This window comes from Micromys minutus (assembly GCF_963924665.1).
Source record: "Micromys minutus genome assembly, chromosome: 29".
Lineage (NCBI taxonomy): Eukaryota > Metazoa > Chordata > Mammalia > Rodentia > Muridae > Micromys > Micromys minutus.
The window spans coordinates 26,801,441-26,821,231 of NC_137964.1; the positions used below are offsets into that span (position 1 = coordinate 26,801,441).

At 43.7% G+C, this 19,791-nt stretch overlaps 1 protein-coding gene and 1 long non-coding RNA gene across 3 annotated transcripts in view; both read right to left on the reverse strand.

Annotated features, from left to right (window-relative positions):
* TMEM116 (transmembrane protein 116) overlaps positions 1 to 463 on the reverse strand; it is a 20,897-nt gene extending 20,434 nt beyond the window's left edge. The window contains exon 1 of one of the 2 annotated variants that reach the window (XM_080941152.1): positions 349 to 463. The gene's annotated coding sequence lies outside the window, so the exon portion shown is untranslated. The remainder of the gene's footprint in view (positions 1 to 348) is intronic. The other variant, XM_080941155.1, reaches the window with a different exon arrangement.
* Positions 464 to 3,063: 2,600 nt separating this feature from the next.
* Positions 3,064 to 19,754, reverse strand: LOC308439373. The gene is made up of 3 exons (XR_013975616.1): positions 19,602 to 19,754; positions 3,940 to 3,986; positions 3,064 to 3,127 (listed from the first exon to the last, which is right to left on the reverse strand). It is a non-coding gene; the product is annotated as an uncharacterized lncRNA (long non-coding RNA).
* Positions 19,755 to 19,791: the final 37 nt, after the last annotated feature.

The window sequence follows — 19,791 nt, forward strand, 5'->3', positions numbered from 1 at the left end:
TTCTTCCTTTTTCTTTCTTATTTCCTTTTTTTTCTTTTGATTATTTTATTTTTGAGACAAGGTTTATCTATACAGCCCAGGCTGTCCTGGAACTCACTAGAAAGACCAAGCCAACCTTTAACTCACACCGATCCTACTGCCTCTGTCTCCTGAGTGCTGGAATTAATGGTATGTGCTACCCATGTCTACCTTTGCAGTAGCTATTTTTAAAATTAAAAGTGATTTTTTAAAAAACCTATTGTATCAAAGTGTAACAATAAACAACAGGTCTGCCTGCGTTTCCATTCTCTGGTCTGAATTGTGCTTAGATCTGAATGGTAAAGTGTTGGCTGAGTAAGAGGTGCTTACCTCTCCAGAAGTCTGTAGGTTATAGCAGATGCTGTCCTTCTGGGCTGCTGCAGTTCCATAGAGAAGTGCCTTTATGAGCCAGCAAATTCCCAGGAGCAGGTCAGAGAAGCTCAGATACAAGAGTGCCTTGATCTGTCAAAAGCAGCACAATCTTAATTTTGTTTAGTGATGTACCCTGGAGAACATACAAATTATCTTTATGTTTTATGCTTCGACTATAAAGCTGGGTGTCACTCTGCCAGGGTTTCTGCCATCATTTGACTATGGATAATGTAAAAAAAAAAAAAGACTCTCTGTCCTGGACTAAGAGGGTTCTCACCTACAGGACACTCCTTTCTCAGTCATACGCTGAAGACAGGACAGGCATATGGAAGCTTTATGGATGAGGTACAGTGTAAGCCCTACAGTCAGTGATGTCATGAGCTGCATGCTTACAGATGGAGTTGAGGGGAAATGCCAATATAATGATGGCATGTATATATATGTGTGTAGGTGTGTGTGTGCGTATCATACTGGCATATACATATATACTGACATATACATATATATCATATTGGTATATACACATATATTGGCATATACATATATTAGCATATACATGTATATCATATTGGTATATACACATATATAGGCATATGTATATGTTGCCTTTGCCTTCTGACTACACTGATAAAGTCTTCATATTTTCTTTGTTTTATATGTCTCAGTGTGAGCATGGCATGTCTGCACATGTGCTCACATTGGAGGAAGTGTGTTCCTGATAGGGTGTATGGATGCCAGAGGACTCCTGCTCTTCCAGCCTCCACCTCACTTGTCAAGACAGGTTCCCTCACCGAGTCATTAGGCTGATGGCCAGCAACTCCCATAATGCTCGTTTCCAGATACCACAGAATTGTGGGTACAGGCATGCACATGGCCAAATCCCACCTTCTACCTGAGCACTAGGATCTGAACTCAGGGCCTCCGGCCTACAAAACATGCAGTCTTGCTCATGGAACCATCCCTGAGCTCCAGCTGCTTTGCCTCCCTGTTTCCAATAGTCTTTAATAACTCTATTACTTAGTTAGCTATTTTTTGAGATAGGGTCTCACTCTGTAGCCCCAGTTGGCCTAAAATTTGTTATGTAGACTAGGCTGGCCTCCACCTGCCTTTGCCTCCTGAGTGCTAGGATTAAGATATGTACCACCTGGCATATTTTTTGGTTATTCTACATAACAAATATAAAATGTTTATGGAGACACACCAGAGAAAATCTAAGAAATATATAGTGGTCATGAATGTAAGATATTGTAAAATGGCAGTTCTCTAAGCAAATCTATAAATTAGATGCATTTTGTTCTCTACAGATTTCCCTGCTGGAATTTAACAAGCTGACTTGAAATCTGAAATGTATTAACCAGGTGTGCAAGACAAACTGGTGATCCCAGTGCTCAGCACACAGAGGCAGGAGAATCAAGAACTGGAAGCTACCCAGAATACAGCAAGACTACCTGACAAACATTAGGCTTTAAAGCACTGAAGAAAATATGCCTTGTTTATAATGAATACTATCTCTGTTTAATTCAGAAAGAATTGGTGTTCTGAAAAGCCTTGCTCTGCTGTCTGCTACATAGCGTGAGCCTCAGTTTGCCCATATGTGCAATGGAACAAGTCGTCTCCATCACAGACGCGCTCCACTCACACATTCAACCACTCTGACTACAGCAATAATTGTTCCCTGTCTTTTAAGGTCTTTATTGAGCTAGCAAGTAGATCATACTTGTAAGCACTGTGTGTGTGTGTGTGTGTGTGTGTGTGTGTGTGTCTGTGTGTGTGTGTCTCTGTGTGTGTGTGTGTCTGTGTCTGTGTTATTTTGAAATGGAGTCTCAATATGACCAACAGGAAGATTTTAACCAGAACATTTTGGTGTAATTATTTTTATCAAGGATTTATTTTACCAGAACTGTAACTGCTTAGGAGGACAGGACAGCAAACAAGTGTATTTCAAGGAGCCAAGTCTTCAAACTGCCTCTTGACCACTTCAGTGATTCTCCCAAGGTCAAGATTAGAAATCTCACCTAAGCCTCCCATGGTGGCACACACCTTCAATCCCAGCACTCTGGAGGCAGAGGCAGGAGTAACTCAATGAGTTTGAAGCCAGCCTGGTAGAGGGAGTTCCAGGACTATGTAGAGCAGCAGACTCCCAACCATAAAATTATTTCATTGCTACTTCATACCTGTAATTTTGCTACTGTTATAAATTGTAATGTAAACATCTGATTTGCAGATGGTCTTTGATGACCCCTGCGAAAGGTTCATGGACCCCCCAAAGGAGTCAGGAACCACAGTTTGAGAACTGATAATGTACAGATACCTTCAAAACAAAACAAACAAATGAGAGACAGAGAGAGAGAGAGACCGCAAGCTGCTCACATGGAGGGAGGACCTTAGCACACTTAGCATCAGTTCTGGCCTCAGACTTCAGACAGAAGCTTCCTTATCCTTCACAATTCACAGTACCCAAGATACCCACACTTAGTAGCTAATTTCTAGTCACTGAGGGTTATAGCTGCAGTCCTGCCTATGGACAGGAGAAAACAATCCCATCTATAATAATTCGGGCTTTATTAGTATGACATAAAATTACTCCACGGTGCAAAGGCTGGTGCTTTCCTGGCACTTACTTCGAAGGCTAAGTCACTAGCAGTTCAAACTCAGCAGAAAGAGATGGCTCACCTCTGCAGACTTCTGTGGGTTCTGGAACACAATGTAGGTGATAAGTGAACTGGAACCTATAACACTGAGACACAGACCACAATCATTACATCACTGCGATGAGACTCTGACTTTAACATTTACTGACAGAGTTGACATAAAATATCCCACACGTTTTTACTTTAGAGTGCTTTGTAGATTTGCATGCCATCTTGTTTGGGGCCATGCTCATATTCTTACTATCATTCCAATTTCAGGATGTAGCCTTGGATGGCCGGGAATTCACTAGGCAGACCAGACTCAGTGTTCCTCCTGCCTCAGTCCCCAAGTGCTGGGATTAGATGTGAGCCACCATGTTGTCTTTGCCTGATGCAGGCTGCCTGAGTGCTCACTTCAGATGACACTGTCCCTGTCCTTCTGGTGCTTGTTGTTCTTGAGTTCACTGGGTGCAGGTGTGGTGAGCAGTCAGAAGAGGGAGGCCATTGTCAGGCTCCTCTGTCAACCTCTGTCCTGCTCTACCTGAGTTTTTGAGACATGCTCCCTCAGTGAACCTGAAGCTTTCAGATTTATGGATTAGCTACCCCCACCCCCCATCTGTTTCCTAAAGCTGAGCTAAAAGTTTGGTAACAACACAGCCAGCTTCTCATGTGGGTGCTGGGGATCCCAGCTTGGGCTGTCATGGTCAGAAACAAGCTTATCCACTAAGACATCTCCCCTGCCCTGCCCCCCTGGCCCCCAGGTTACTAATCAGGAACTTCAACATAGAAAAGAATTTCTAACTAAAAAGTAAAATGCAATCTTCTGGAGGAATATGTGGAAAGCTGAACAGCTCTTCAGTCTGGTCATGAGATTTCAACAGTCAGATGATATGAGACTAAAAAAAAACATAAAACATACCTCAGAGTAGCCACGGCAAACTGTATCCACTGTATTACAGGAAAAAGCTGAGAGAGAGAGAGAGAGGTGTCAGTCTCTTAATGTTCAACCTAATTTCCCTTTTGGTGTTGATTAACCATCTCTTCATCACAGACCTTCAAAGATTAGAGTCTGAACAGGCCTGTGGGAGGAAGGCATGGCCTGTGCCGCCCTCAATCTAAGTCCTTACAAAACACTCAAATATTAAAGGAACCAGAGCAGTGAGCAGAGCACACTGAAGGAGAAAGTGACATTGAGGGTTACAGAACAAATGGCAGACTGGGAAAAGGCTAGCATCTGAGGACAGACAGAAGAGAATAGCAAGCGTGGCTGACTGACGGGAAAGAGTGAAACGATAAAGAGGGTAAAGGTAATAGTAAGGAGAAAGCCACTGTGAGTAAAGCACAGAACAGAGAGGACAGGACGAAGGGAACAGAAATGGGGAGGGACGGTCAGCTTTTGACCTTACAGGCTCCCAGTTGCCTTCCAGGCTGCTGGTCTCCGGAGGGAGGGCCATACAGACTTCAGTTCCAGTGACCCTCCAAGCCCAGGCCCTTCTCAGTCAGGCTCTGAACAGGTAGCTCCACCCCTACCTCAGCTAGGCTCCACCCCATCTAATCCAGCCCTGTACCTTAAGGGCAGGAGGCTGAAGGGCCAAGGACAGAGCCAAAAATAGATGAAGCAGGTGACACAAGAAACCAAGTTGTAAAAAAGAGCATACACTGGCTGGACCAAGGCCTGAGTCAGGCTTGGGGAATATGGGGGTGGAGGGGTCCCATCCACTCAAAGGCAAAGGGGAGAGACTCTGTAAGGGGGAACCCAGAAGGGCACAGCAATTGTGATGTAAATAAATAAGTGAAATTTTAAGGAGTAAGAGGCTAGAGCAATAAAAGGCAGAGTACATTTCATAATAAAAAAATAAACTTGCAAAAGAGAAATGGAATAGGAAAAAAAAAGAGAGGAAGAAATGGGGTAAAACAGAGGTCTATTAAAACTTGTCCCTGTTTGGGGACAGAGTGATGAGGAGGATGGCTCATTCATTTAAAGTTTTAGTAGTAGTGAAAATTAAGAAGAGGTCATTAATGTTTGTTATAGTCAACATTAACATATTATTATATCACACCATCTACTCAGCACACTTAAGTATAATCAGTTTTGTGTAAATCAACACGTTATGGGAGACACAAGGATAAAGTCTACACAGAACCTCCCAGGAGCTTATAACACAGTGGGCAATGATCTGAGTATCAAGGAACACAGTCTGGATGGGGCAACGGTGCATAGGACAGCATGTGGACTGCCTGTGGACAGTCATAGGTCAGCCTGTGTGTCTCAGTCAGGGTTTCTATTCCTGCACAAAATATCATGACCAAGAAGCAAATTGGGGAGGAAAGGTTTTATTCATCTTACACTTCCACATTGCTGTTCATCACCAGAGGAAGTCGGGACTGGAACTCAAGTAGGTCAGGAAGCAGGAGCTGATGCAGAGGTCATGGAGGGATGTCACTTACTGGCTTGCTTCTCCTGGCTTGCTCAGCTTGCTTTCTTATAGAACCCAGGACTACCAGTCCAGGGATGGCACCACCCACAATGGGCTGGGCCCTCCCCCCTTGATCACTAGTTGAGAAAATGCCTTACAGCTGGATTTCATGGAGGCATTTCCCCAACCGAGGTTCCTTTCTCTGTGATTAACTCCAGCTTGTGTCAAGCTGACACAAAAGCAGCCAGTACAATTGACCCCTTATCAATTTGACACACAAACAAATCAATATTAAGCTTCAATCCTTACTTTCTTGTTCATCCCCAAGATCTAGATAACCTTAAGAGTCCCACAGTCTTTGCCAATTCTTAAATTTTAAAATTGCAATACCATTAAAATATTCAATCTCTTTTTAAAAAATCAAACTCTTTTTACAATTAAAAGTCTCTAAACTGTGGGCTCTTCTTCTTCCTTCAAGAGAGAAAGATATCAGGGCACAGTCACAGTCAAAGCAAAATCAATCTCTAACCAAACAGTGTCTGGGAATCCACTTACAAACTTCCGGGCCCCTCCAAGGGCTTGAGTCACTTCTCCAGCTCTGCCTTTGTAGCACACACTTTGTCTTCTAGGCTCCAGCTGCCTGTTCTCCACTGCCGCTGCTGTTCTTGGTGGTCAACTCATGGTACTGGCATCTTCAAAACACCACTGTCAGTCCTGGGGCACTAATTGCCACTGGGGATGCACCTTCACCAATGGTCTTTCATGGCCTCTCACAGTGCTGAGCCTCAGCTGCCCTCCATGACACCTTCATTCCTTCAAAACCAGTACCACCTGGGTGACTCTTACATATGACCAAGTCCAGCCACAGCACAAGGTACAACCTTGGCTATCTCTGAAACACTTCCTCTTTGTGCTCTCACAAAACAGTTCCCAGAAGATTTCACCTCAATGATCCTGGTCTCTTCTTAATCGCCACTAATTTCTTAGCTCCAACTGACTGGCATCAATAGTCCCAGTAATGCAAAGGTTTTGTTTTAGTAGTTCTGGTATCTTGTTAATCACAGCTGATTCATCAGCCCCAACCAACCAAACCACAATCTTCACAATCAAAAACAGCAACAGTCCTGATAAAGAGTCTTTAATCTTCCCTCTGAAATTTCACAAGCCAGGCCTCCATCTTCTGCACTGTTCTCAACATTATCTTCCAAGCTCCTATAGAACATCCCACAGAGCTCTTAATACCCCAATGGCTCTTCTAGCTCAAAGTTCCAAAGTGTTTCCACAGTCCTCCCCAAACATGGTCAGGTTGTCACAGGAATACCCCACTATACTGGTACAAATTTGTCCTAGTCAGGGTTTCTATTCCTGCACAAAGCATCATGACCAAGAAGCAAGTTGGTGAGGAAAGGGTTTATTCAGCTTACACTTCCATGTTCATCACCAAAGGAAGTCAGGACTGGAACTCAAGCAGGTCAGGAAGCAGGAGCTGATGCAGAGGCCATGGAGGGATGTCACTTACTGGCTTGCTTCCTGTGGCTTGCTCAGCCTGCTTTCTTATAGAACCCAGATCTACCAGCTCAAGGATGGCACCACCCACAATGGGTTGGGCCCTTCCCCCTTGATCACTAGTTGAGAAAATGCCTTACAGCTGGATTTCATGGAGGAATTTCCCCAACCGAGGTTCCTTTCTCTGTGATTAACTCCAGCTTGTGTCAAGTTGACACAAAACCAGCCAGTACACTGTGTGTGGACAGCCTGTCTATGGACTACCTGTGGAGGGAGTCTGACAGAGCCTGGGGAAGAGGAAACCAAAAGCTCTCCTTGCTCTAACTATAATTTCACATGTTCTACATCTCTCTTGTGTGTCTAAGGGATGGGGACTGACCCCAGAGCCTGGCAAACGTCACACATGCATGCTGAACACTAAGCTATGGCCCAGCTCTCGAATATTTTAGCAATCAATTGCATGTTGGGAGTTCCTATCAGAGAGAGTGTACTCTAGAATGGAAGCCCAGATGCTGGTTAGTGGGAGATTTTAGTAACTGTCTTAACAGATAATCCAAGTACTGGGAGGCAACCACATCTCAGATCAGTTGCAAAGAGTCTTGGGAGCATTTGGAGGTCCCTAATGATGTCCACCTTTTAAGGGTGTGGAAACTAATGACTGTCAACAAGTGATAAGAAAATGATAAGAAAATGCTCTTGGACAAAAGGCTCCTTTGTTCCTCAAGACAAAGGTTAGACTGTTCAGAGAAAAGCCTACTGACCATCAGCCTCAGAGAACCTTTCCCTTTGGCAGATTTCTAAACTGTCTATGCCACCTTCTGGCGTGTGTGTGTGTGTGTGTGTGTGTGTGTGTGTGTGTGTGTGTGTGTGTGTACATGTGCAAGTCTGTGTATACATGTGTCTGTGCCTGTGTGCATGTGTGTGCACATGCACTTTTTCCTTGGAGTCCCTTTGGGAACATATCTTTGCTATCTTATGCTACAAGGCTATCTCAAACTCAGTGAAATAGATTATGTTCAGATTTTGTTTCTGTTCTTTAAGCCCTGCTGTTCCTTTGTGTGTATTTGTATGTTAAACTTGGGAGCTTTCGTATACCACAGCTCAGGTACATGTACCCTCAGTGACTATGATAACATGCTACATATCAATCCACATAGCAAGATTTCACTAACCTTCTGACAGGAATATATGTTGATTTGTTGCTATTGGGACTTTTGTTCTTGTTTTGAAATAGAATCTCACTGCAACAGCACTCCTGCCTAGCCTGTACTTGCTATGTAGCCTAGGAAGGCCTTAAATTTGTAAGAATCCTTCTGCCTCTGCCTCTGCCCCGAGAGTGCTCAAATTACAAACATGGCCCATAACACCTAACCTGAAAGCACCACAGTAGTAATAACTACCGACTTTTAAGTGGTTTCTATATATACATATCTAGGCTAAACATCTTAGTCCTTTCCACAAATGTATTTTTATGACTGCTTACATGCATATGTGTGTACAGGCATGTAGGAAGGGATGGGTATATGTCCGTGTATGTGGGTGCATGTAGAAGGCAGAGGAGGCGGCCTCAGTTGCTGCCTACCATCTTTTGAGTTCCTGACTAAAGTAATTACTAGGCTAGACTGAGACCCTGTGAGCCTCACCACTTTATAGCTGCTTAGATCAAAAGTGTTCATCTTGTGCATTTCACCTGGGGTCTGGGGGTTGAACTAGCATCAGCATGCTTGCAAGCCCAGGGCTTTACCAACTGTACCACATCTGCCTCCCTTTTCCTCTTTACCTCCCCGGCTGTCCTGTCCTATAACTTAGAACATGAGAACTTTTATTCCCATTTAAAGTTTACATTTGTATCATTCAAAAGATTCCATCATGAACATTAAAAGGCAACCCCCAAATAGGATGGAATCTCTGTAAGCTTTAGATCTGGAAAAAAAAAAGTTTTATAAACCTAGTGTGCTGGCACAGTGTTCCTGCAATGCATTTGGAATGTGAGGCAGGAGGATCATTAGTTTAAGACTAGTCTGGGCTACCTAGTGAGATCCTGTCTTAAAAAAACAATCTAAACTCTAAAGACTAAGGCTGGTGAGGGGGCTCAGCAGGTTAGGGCACCAGCTACCAAATCTGATGACCTGAGTTTGGCCTTGGGACCCACATGGTAGGAAGAACTGACTCTTAATTTTCACACTGATGCTGTGCAGCACCCTAGTGAACACAAAACAAACACGATTTAAAAAGCACAAAGACAGCCAGCTGTGGTGGTACATACCTTTAGAGCCAGCACTCAGGAGACAGAGGCAGGCAGATCTCTGAGTTAGGGGCCAGCCTGGTTTACAGAGCAACAAACAAACCAAACAAAAATCCCAAAGATCATATGCATTCTATTAACATGGATTATATGAAGAATTCTTATAACTAAATAAGATGAAATAACCCAATTAAAACTAGGGAAATTTGTCAATAGAAACTCCCCCAAAGATACAAATAACCACTAAGCAAGTGAAGAAAAGACTTGGACATCATCAGCCATCTATGCAGTTTATCAGTGAGATGCAGGCACATTCCTTTAAGAAGGCTGTGCACAGGCTGGCTATGGGAAATGCCATGGAGAGTCAGAACATAGTCCTACACTGTTGGTGGAATACAAAACAGCACAGCTACTTTGGCATTTTCTTTTTTTTCAGTATTTATTTTTATGTGCATGAGTGCTTTGCCTGCATGAATATTTGTGGATCATATACATGTAATGCTGTCAGAGGCTAGAAGAAGGCAACAGGGCTTCAGGAACTGGAATTACAGATATTTGCAAGCTACCAAGTTGGGACTGGTAACAAAACTAGCATCCTCTGGAAGAGCAGCAAGTGCTCATAACCTGTGAACCATCTTTCTAGCATTGGCAGTTTCCTATATGAGTCCCATGTATAAACTCAACTCTACTAGGTACATGACAAAAACAAAACAAAACAAAACAAAAAACAAAAAAAAACACATGCTCCTCTAAAACTCTTAACATCATAATAGACAAAAAGTAGAAATTAATTTTGTAAAAGGGTTTGCCACCAAGCCCAATGACTTGAGATTAATCCCTGGAACCTGCATGATGGGAGGAGAATACCAACGTCTTCTGACTTTAGCACACATGCATCTCCACATAAAAACAAATATAAATACATGTAATGATTTTTAAATTAGAAATGACTTAATGTCTTTGAACTGGTGAATCAATAAATAAAATGTAGGAAATCCATGTAACTCGCAAAAAAAGTGCTGTTACACACCCACATAAATTTGACACATGAAGAAAGAAATCAGTTAGACATCATATGGTGTCATTCAGGAGAAATGTCTGAAACTGGCAAATCTCTAGAGACAGGAAGTACATATCCATGCCTGCCTGGAACTACTGGAGTGAGTTGTCCTCCCTGACACAGGATTGCTCTGTGTAGCCCTGTCCTGGAACTCATGCTGAAGACCATCCTGACTTTGAACTCAAGAGATCTGCCTGCTTCTCTGTCTCCCCAGTGCCAGGATTAAAGTTGTATGTGCCAACACTGCCCTGCTACAGTGATTATTAATGAACACAAATGTCCCCTTTGGGTGTGACAAAAGTTCTAGGACTATGTAGTAATAGTAGCTGCTAAACTCTGAGTATACTAGAAAGCACTGACTGTGTATGGTGTGAAGTGGAAACTTCTGGTTTCTTTGGAGACTAAGTTGTATCATGTGATGTTTTTCTGGAAGCTGTTTTATGAGAGAATGTTTTGCTGAAAACAGACATGGGTTGTTTTTCTGGAAGCTGTCTTGTCAAAGGGCATGTGATGTTTTGCTGGAGCTGATATTTAAGAGGACATGGCAGGGCAGAAAGACTGGCGCAGGGGGCAGATTTCCCTACTGCTGACACAGTTCAGAAGAAGTGAGTGGTGTGGAGAGGGCTTCCGTGTGACCTCCAAGCGCCGTGCCTAGTTTGCTGTGGCTTCCGCCCGCCCCGCCCTGGCCCTGCAAGCCTCTCCCCGCGCCTTGATACCGCAGGGCACCTTCTGCTGATGCCAGGGCGATGGGCGACCAGGCAGCTGGAGGAGCCCATGATGAGGACCAGGATGAGGATGAAGACCGGACCGATACGCCCCCAGATCACGGCGTCTCTGCGGGGAACCTACACATAGACGAAGGACCTTGTATACAGAGCTATTTTACAGAAATTGCGATTGCCACCATGGTATTTCTTGTGGAGCCTCACCCTCTCCTGCCCGCACCCCGTCCTCCTCCTCAGTCCCTGGGCAGACATTCATAAGCCTGTTGCCTCTAACCCCACGGCGACTAGCCAAAAAAAACGGAGGAGAGGCCCTAATCTGTCACTCATGACGATCTTTCCTTTCTGAGGATCACCCCTTAGCTGCTGGGTGTCTCCCACTTGGGACAGTCCCTAGCAGACCACTCATTCATTTATTCAACAAGTCTGACTGTGCAGGTCTCCATGTTGTGCACTCTAGTGTGGGTGCTAGGTAAGGGGATATGAACAGGATGCCCACCTTTAGGGCAGATCCCTCAGATCCTATTACAGAACAGTTTGGGAACCCTCTGGTGTTCAGGGAGCCAGACAGTCCATGGGCATCCAGGTATGGGAAAAGCCCCAAGTCCTCCCGGAGCTCAGGCTGGGGGTGCCCAGGCTAAGGGGTTCTGACAGTGAACAGAGCTAGGTCTTGGGGACACTGGAGGTTTGCTATTGTGTGAATGTGTACCCCCAAAAGTTCATGTCCTGGAAAATGGGTCCCCCAGGGCAGCAGTACTGAGGGAGGAGACCTCTGCCAAGGCCCTTGTGAACAGGTTAATCCTTTCCTGGATTAGTAAATTGTCTCGAGGGTGGCTTTGTTATAAAGGCAAGTTCCCTGGGGTACACTTGTTCCTTCTGCCTGAAGCCATCAGAGACACACCAACACCCAGCATTAGGTTAGCGCCATTCTCTCAAACTTTCCTGCCTTCAGAACCACAAGCCAAATAAAATTCTATCCTCTATAAAAAAAAAAAAAGAGGACATGATGCTTGGATATAACACAACAGTGGACTATGCTGGTCTTTGCTGGGCTTCACTGATGCTGGTCTTCTCTGATGATATGTGTTCGCCTTGCTTTCTTCACTGATCTTCAACTGTCTGACTTCATACAGAAGAATGCGCACAAAAGAACTTCTCATGATATTTCTGAGGCTTCTTGCCACTTCCTCAGACTCCTGCTGATCAGTGGAGACACATGGATTCTTCTCATTCAATCTGCTGCTGCTGATTCTTGGTGTTTTGCTAGTGGACTGGACTGCTGACAATGAAGACTGGAATCGCCCCAAAGAACTACTTCTAAACAGGTCCACATCTCCACATCTCCCTTGTTCTATTAACCATCTTCCTCTCCTACCTTTGGTAGGTAAGCTATAAGGGAGGTTGAAGCATTTAAGAACCTTTATTAAAGTAAGTTTCAAAAACTGCAAGCCTACACCTGTGCAAAGTGAATTGTATGGTGTATGGGTTATATTAAAAAAATAATGAAGTTTGGGACGAAAGAAAAAAGTTACATTGCTGGGATTCATGGCACAGTGAGTACTGGAGATTTGCCTCTTCCCCTGGTGGGGGTCGGGAACCTCAAACATCAGAAGCACAAAACAAACATTGGAAGGAGGAATTAAAGATAAAGCTTACATGAAAACATTAAAAAAAAAAACTATTCAAAAGAAATTTGTTATTCCTGGGCTGAAAAATTACATTGCAAGAATTTATATGGTATCTTCAGGTTAACCCTACTAAACAATGAAAAATTTAAAATTTCATGAAAAAACTGGAAATTTGACACAAAACAGATAACAATAAAACATTTTCTTAAATTAAAAAAGTAATTTTTATTATTGGTGATTTTTTTCCTGAGATGCATATATTTGTATATAGCCCAAACTGTGCTCAAACCCACTATCTTCCTGCCTCAGCCCCAAGTACTGGGATTATGGTGTATAATAATACCTCTGAGCCATGTTTTGTGAAAAGTGCATAAAACTTGCAACTAGAAATCAAGGGACTCAATTAATCTGAAGCAGGATTTCAGAATGAACTGCCCAGAAAGTGTGTATTTAGACAACCAGTAAGCTGAAATGGGTGTATAAAAAAAGTCATACCAGACTAACATGTTCTCTTGGATTGGATAAGTGCATTGATTGTATCTGGGATCTGTACAGAGTAATTGGTAAGAAATTTCTTGATATAAAAATAACAAATTTAGGGGTTGGAGAGATAGCTTAGTGGTTAAGAGTATTGACAGCTCTCCCAGATGTCCCAATTTCATCTGGGATCCGATACCCTCAGAGCAACAATGTACTTATATATAACATAAATAAATCTTTAAAAAAAAATTTAGCTGAGCATGGTGGTGCATGCCTTTAATCCCACCCAGCACTGGCAGATTCCAGGTGAGCCAGGACCACACAGATAAACTCTGTTTCCAGAGACAACTCTTTAGGCTAGGCAGAATTACAATTAGGCTCATTTCTTTTGCAAATAAATCCTGGTTGCTATCCACATCCCTGTGTTTCAGTAACAGGTGAGAAACACAAGCTGATTTCTTTGGCTTTCTCCCTTCCTTGGGCTCAAGCAGACTTGTTCCCAGCAGGAACCTGTACCTACTACTGCCAGTAGTGAAAAGTTGGCATAGTCTGTCTGTGCCCTTAATATGTGCATGGTCAGGTCAAGGTCCCTGGCCAGGCTACAGTTCAGTGTTCTAAGCCTGGCTTCCCAGCAAAACCCATATAATATGGGCAGGACATCCTTCATTGTTCCTTTAGCCTTTATTGGATCATAGGAATCTTTACAGAATGGGGATTCTAGGCACACCTGACCTATGGGCAAAACTATAAAGGGTCTATCTGTGTGCGAGTTTTGTATACTGGTTCTGAATTAGCATGAATGAGGCCCAGTCAGTGAACAAGGCTCTCATCCTCATCAGGGAATATGTTATTCTGCACCAGGACCCTTTCTACAGCCGTTGTCCACACTTTAACAAATAGAATCCCTTAAAAAACAAAAACAAAAATACTCAACAACTAAAGGAACCACGACCACCAACAATACCTCCAATGCTTTCATTTGTATCCCCAGAGTCCCACAGCAATGTTCAAAGCAGTCCTGAGCACAAGTGTTAGTTACCCTTGGAAATAGCTACTAGGGAAGACTGGAGCACTGATCAGCCAGCATGATGAACCTTTCCACATCAGAAATAACTCAAAGGAAGTGGTAAAGCCATTATTTTTGCCATGCAATTCATAGCAGAGGAGTCAATATCCTGCTTCCAATAAATCGACTTTCCTAATTCCCTCCAAAACCTAATTCTAGCCAGGTATAATGGCACATGACTTTATTCCCAGAACTTGAGAGGCAGAGGCAGGTGGATCTCTGGGATCTCTGTGAGTTCAAAGCCAGCTTGGTGTATACAGTGAGTTCCAGGACATCCAGAGTACATAGTGAAATACTGTTTGACAAAAAACAAAAGCAAAGACTCTACTTCTATAACCACACCAGAGATGCATTTCTGGATAACCACTCTAATAAGGAGGACCCAGAGTATTCATATACTCAAAATATCAATATTTTATAAAGAATTTTCCATTCTCTTTATAGTTCTTTATTGATAGTAAGACAAAAGAAAAGTTCTTCAGTTTTCAAGACTCTTTCTCCTCATTTTAAAGCATCCTACCATTTTGAGAATTCCCTCCTTCTACGGCACTCATCCCCTAAAGTTTAGGGCCTAAAGCATTCATTTCTATATCTGTCCTCTTCAGTAATTTCCCACCAGCACTGGGCTTACATCTCAAGATTTATCTGTTTTCTGCTTCCCACATGAAAGCCTGTAATTCACTGGATTCCTCCACTTTTTCTTTAGAGCTTGCGTGAGGGAATTCAAATTCAAAATTAAATTTAAAAGCAATTTCTCCCCATTACTTTTAATGTTGTTATTATTATTGTTGCTGTTGTTTTTAGAGACAGGGTTTCTTTGTATTGCCCTGGCTGCCCTGAAACTCGCTCTGTAGACCTGGCTGGCCTTGCACTCACAGAGATTCCCTCTGACTCTTCCTTTCAAGTGCTGAGATTAAAGTCTTAAAATTATTTTTAGGGCAAGGCTTCATGTGTTATATCCCAGGATGATCGTAAACAAGCTCCATGGTCATAGATGACTTTGAACCTCTGATCCTCTACCTCTACTTCCCTAGTACTGTGATTACAGGTATGTGCCACACAGGGACTGTGCAGCACTCAATGGAGAAGATGCTCAGGGTTTCTCGTGCACTAGGAAAGCTCTCTCCCGACTGAGCCACATCCCTAGATCCCCTCTTATGTCTTACCAATTTGTGTAGCTCTCAAACATGTTTCTGAACTTTCTGAAAACACACACACACACACACACACACACACACACCACACCCCTATAGAATTCTCAATTCTCATTCTTGGGTGGGGGAAGTCTAAACAATGTCTTCTCCCCTCCCCATAAGGTTCTAATGACAAAACAAAGATGAATTCCACCAAAGTCTACCCTGAGGAACTAATGGGTTTATTAGGGCTACTTACAAAGCGGGGTGAAGAATTACGATTAGGAGCCTTGGTGACCTAATCTGCACCCAGCATGGATGAAAGCTTTCCTCTGGCTGGCCAGATGGATCTTCCATCCTAGTCTTTCCCAGCCTGTGTACTCAAGCTCCTCCCTAAGCCCACATACAGTTTGGGCAGAACTGCATACAACTGGTTGAGAGGAGTGACCCTGGCTATCCTGGAACTTGCACTGTTGACCAGGCTAAATTCCTTCTAATGTGTATTAGTTGGCTTTCTGTTACTATGATAAGCATTGTGACCAAAGACAAGATGAGATGGAAGAGTTTATTTTATCTTTACTGTGTATTATCTAGGAAAGCTAAGGCAGAAACTCAAGGCAAGAACTTGAACAGAAACCATCAAGGAACACTTCCAGGTTATTGCCAGGCTCGTTGGCAGCGAGCTATCATTTTTAAACAGTACAGGTTCTCCCACCTAGGAATGGAACTCCCACTGTAGACTGGGACTTCCTATACCAATCAGCAATCAAAAAATACAGATATATCCACAAGCCAATCTAATGGAAGTAATTCTTCAATTGAGGATCCTTCTTCCTGTGGGGCCAGGACCAAGAATGGGGTCAAGTCATGTCCAAATCCCAGAAATCTCTTCCTGAGATCACCAGGCGTAGGATCACTCTCCCCTCCTCCAGACCTGCATGTCCCCAAATGCATAGCACTATACCCCCTTTTGCTCCACAGGAGAAGGTCATGTAGCCCACCCAGTAGCCAGATGAAACTTCTCTCTTCTTGTAAGATCATATCTAGCAAGCACCTGGAATTTCTCTTATGCAAATACATTCTCAGGACTATGTCAGTTTCACTGGCTGCAACTTTACAAGTAATTTTGAGTTCACAATCCTAGCAATCATGGGTCCTTTAATGGCAGGATTAGTGAATAGTATTAACTCTTAGATTACACATCGCCCTGTCATACAATGATATATTTATACCAATTGCAGAATGGCCACAAGAGGTACAGATGCTGCAGAGTTCAGGGAAACTCTCAGGTTGAACTGATACAATCTCAATCCTGTAGGGGCTATAAGAAGTCTGACTAGACACAGACACAGCTGTTCCAGCTCAGAGTTAGTACAGACCCAGGTGTCTGGTCATTTCAACTGTTGATCTGAAGCAGACAGAGCACCATATGGTAGAGAGATTGCACTTGGGTTGGAGTCTCAGAACAGTCTCATTTCAGCCAGTTTCTTAGACAAGGTTCACAAGTGATGGGCCAAAATGGGGGTACTATGTACAGTGCCAGGTAAGGGGTTATACCTGATGTAGCAGATAGGTAGTCTCTGCTTTGGTTTGATAGAGTCACAGGCAGGGAGCATTGTTTATTCACACAAGTGATTTATCAGTTTATACATCCTGGTGTGCCAGCAGATAGCAGTGTTGACTTGAGTGAACATGGAGAGTCATGTTTCCTTGGAGATTAGCCTCAGTGTGTGGTCAAAGTGTTTCACAGCCTGAAAGCAGCTACTCGTACACAACAGAGTACGCTGAAGCAGGCTCAGAGGTTTTTTTGTTTGTTTGTTTGTTTTGTTTTTTAATATATATTTACTTTTTTTAAATATGAATACAGTAAAGCTGTCGTCAGACACCAAAGGGCATCAGATCTCATTACAGATGGTTGTGAGCCACCATGTGGTTTCTGGGAATTGAACTCAGGACCTCCGGAAGAACAGCCAGTGCTCTTAAGCACTGCAGAGCCGTCTCTCCAGCCCCTGACTCAGAGGGTTCTTACTTCTACCTTAATCTGTTTATCAAAGCCTTACAAATTCTAGTCTACAAAAGGATCTTTTTGTATGTTTGAGACAGGGTCTCACTCTGTAGCCCTGACTGGCCTGAAACTTGCTTTATTAGGCTGTTCTTAAACTCACACAGATCTGTCTGCCTCTGCTTCCAGAGTTCTGGGATTAAAGGAATATGCCATTAAGTCCAGACTTCCTGCAAAACCTTCTTGATTTCACTTTTCTTCAGTCACACACTTGAGGATGGAACATTGGAGTATACACGTGGCCCACTACTCAGCTACCACCTAGGCCCAACTTAGGCTCTTTAAAAAAAAAAATTCTCATTTGTTCTTTGAGAACTTTGTACATTTTGGTCACATTTACCCTTCTCCTCCAACTCTTCCTAGATCCTTTCTTTCCCACCAGACTCTGTATACCTTTCTTAATTGCCAGATTTTAGCTTCTCTAACCTCCTTTAAATATTGCAACAGATACTCAACTGCCCTCAGCCTCAGTCTTCTCCCTTCTGATGCATTATCTTCATTCATTATTCTTTTTTATAGTGAGAAAGGGTCACACTAGACAACCCAAGCTGACCTGGGGATAAAAGACTCTGACCATAATGCCCAGCTGTAATCTGTTTCTAAAAGGGACATCAGGCCTGCTGGATTGGAACCCACCTGTAGGATTTTACTTAGCTTTGATTATTTCTGTAATTCTCTCTCTAAAAGCAATTATAGTGCATTTGAGGCACATGAGTTAGTCCATGTCAAGAACACTCCTATTCCAAAGTCCTCTTCAAGTTTCCTCAGGTCTGTCTCCAACACTTTCCTTCCCAGGAAGGCTTGGGACTAAAGCCAACCCAGCTCTCCCTTAACTTTTAAGTGATGTTTTCATACACAAGTCTGGCAACACTCCAATTAAAGCCTCTGGTGGCTGTAAACCCCTTAGATTAGGGAGTCTTTATTCTGCCCTCCAGAGTTTGCCTTTCCATAGGTTCATAGTGCTCTGCATGCTTGACCATATTCTCTTTCCTGTTGCTTCACAAATGCTTCCTACCTTTAAAGTCATGCTCCCAAGTACATGGATACTGAGTTGACACGCATAAGCAGGACTGACTTGTAATACAGGATCTTTAAAGGCGGAAAATACCTCTGCAGTGATTAGGAAAGGCATGAGATGGGAGTAAGGATTTTAATACTTACAGGGTAGGTGGCAGCTCTGGAGACTTCACTCACAATTCAAAAAGGTAAGAAGGACCTACAGGTTATTTCTTAGGACACAGCCGTGTGACACTATGACAGAATGACCAGTGTGTCATACTTGCACAGCCTGGGCGAAGACACTGACCAAGAATGTGCCATAGCTAAAATGGCTGGATTATATGGGGAAAGGCAGTTGGAAGAAAGGCACTCCAGCACTTGGGCTGGGGAAGTTTAGGGTGGGGCACAGGGCATGCCTAGAAGAAACTCACAGCCAGGTCCACTTTGATATGTCACCTCAGTTTGTCCCAGGGTTTGAGACTTAACTACATAATTTAGCTTTGTTTTCATGATTCTACAGGGGTGTGTGTGTGCATGTGTATGCATGTAGAGGCTACTGATCAACCTATTTTCCTTAATTATTCGCCCTTTTTTTTTTTTTTTGAAAGTCTTTCCCTAAATCTGGAGCTCACTGATTCAATTAAGCTCGATTTGGTCATCTTCCTTGCCTCCCCAGTACTGGCAAGTATTCCACACCCAGTTTTTTATGTTTTGTGTCTCTTTTTGACTCTGAATGGCCTAGAACTCACTCTGTAGAACAGGCTGGCCTTGAACTCAGGTCCACCAGCCTTGGCCTTAGGAGTGGTGTGATTAAAGATGTGCTTTTCCCTTGGGGTACTGAGGATGGAACTTGTATGAGTCCTGGAACACAGTATGTGGATCAGGTTTGGCTTCCAACTCAAGAGACTGAAGGCCTGTGCTGCCTCTCACAGCCTGCTAGCTATGATCCCTAAGTCTTCTCCAATAAGGAATGCCTTCGAGCCTTTATCACTGTGAATTCCCACAGGCTCAATGAGAACGTGGCATAAACTAGCCCAGCCTGGTCTTGTCACCCTTCTGCCTTGTGCTGAAATTAGGCCTGTAGGCCTATGCCACCTACCACACCTGACCCAAAGTAGAATGGCGCATAGGCCTTTTCCCAACTTTCTGGGGCAGGGGTGGCCACACTGCCTAAGTGCCTTCGGGTCTGTCCAGTGCTGCAGCCTGCTGCCTGCGGCCTACAAGGCCATGGCAGCGACTACCAGTGACAAATGGCTGACTAACCGAGGGAGGCGGCGGGTCTCAAAGGACCGCATGACAGCCCAGCGCAGGGAAGGCAAGGGACGACGCCACCACGTCTTCTTCCAAGGCGAGAGAAGGCAGCGAGGGAATTGTTGAAGCCGCGCGCTTCTCCTCACGCGAGAACGCCGCCAGCCTAGACGAGTGGCGCGGAGTACGCGTGCGCGTACGCGAC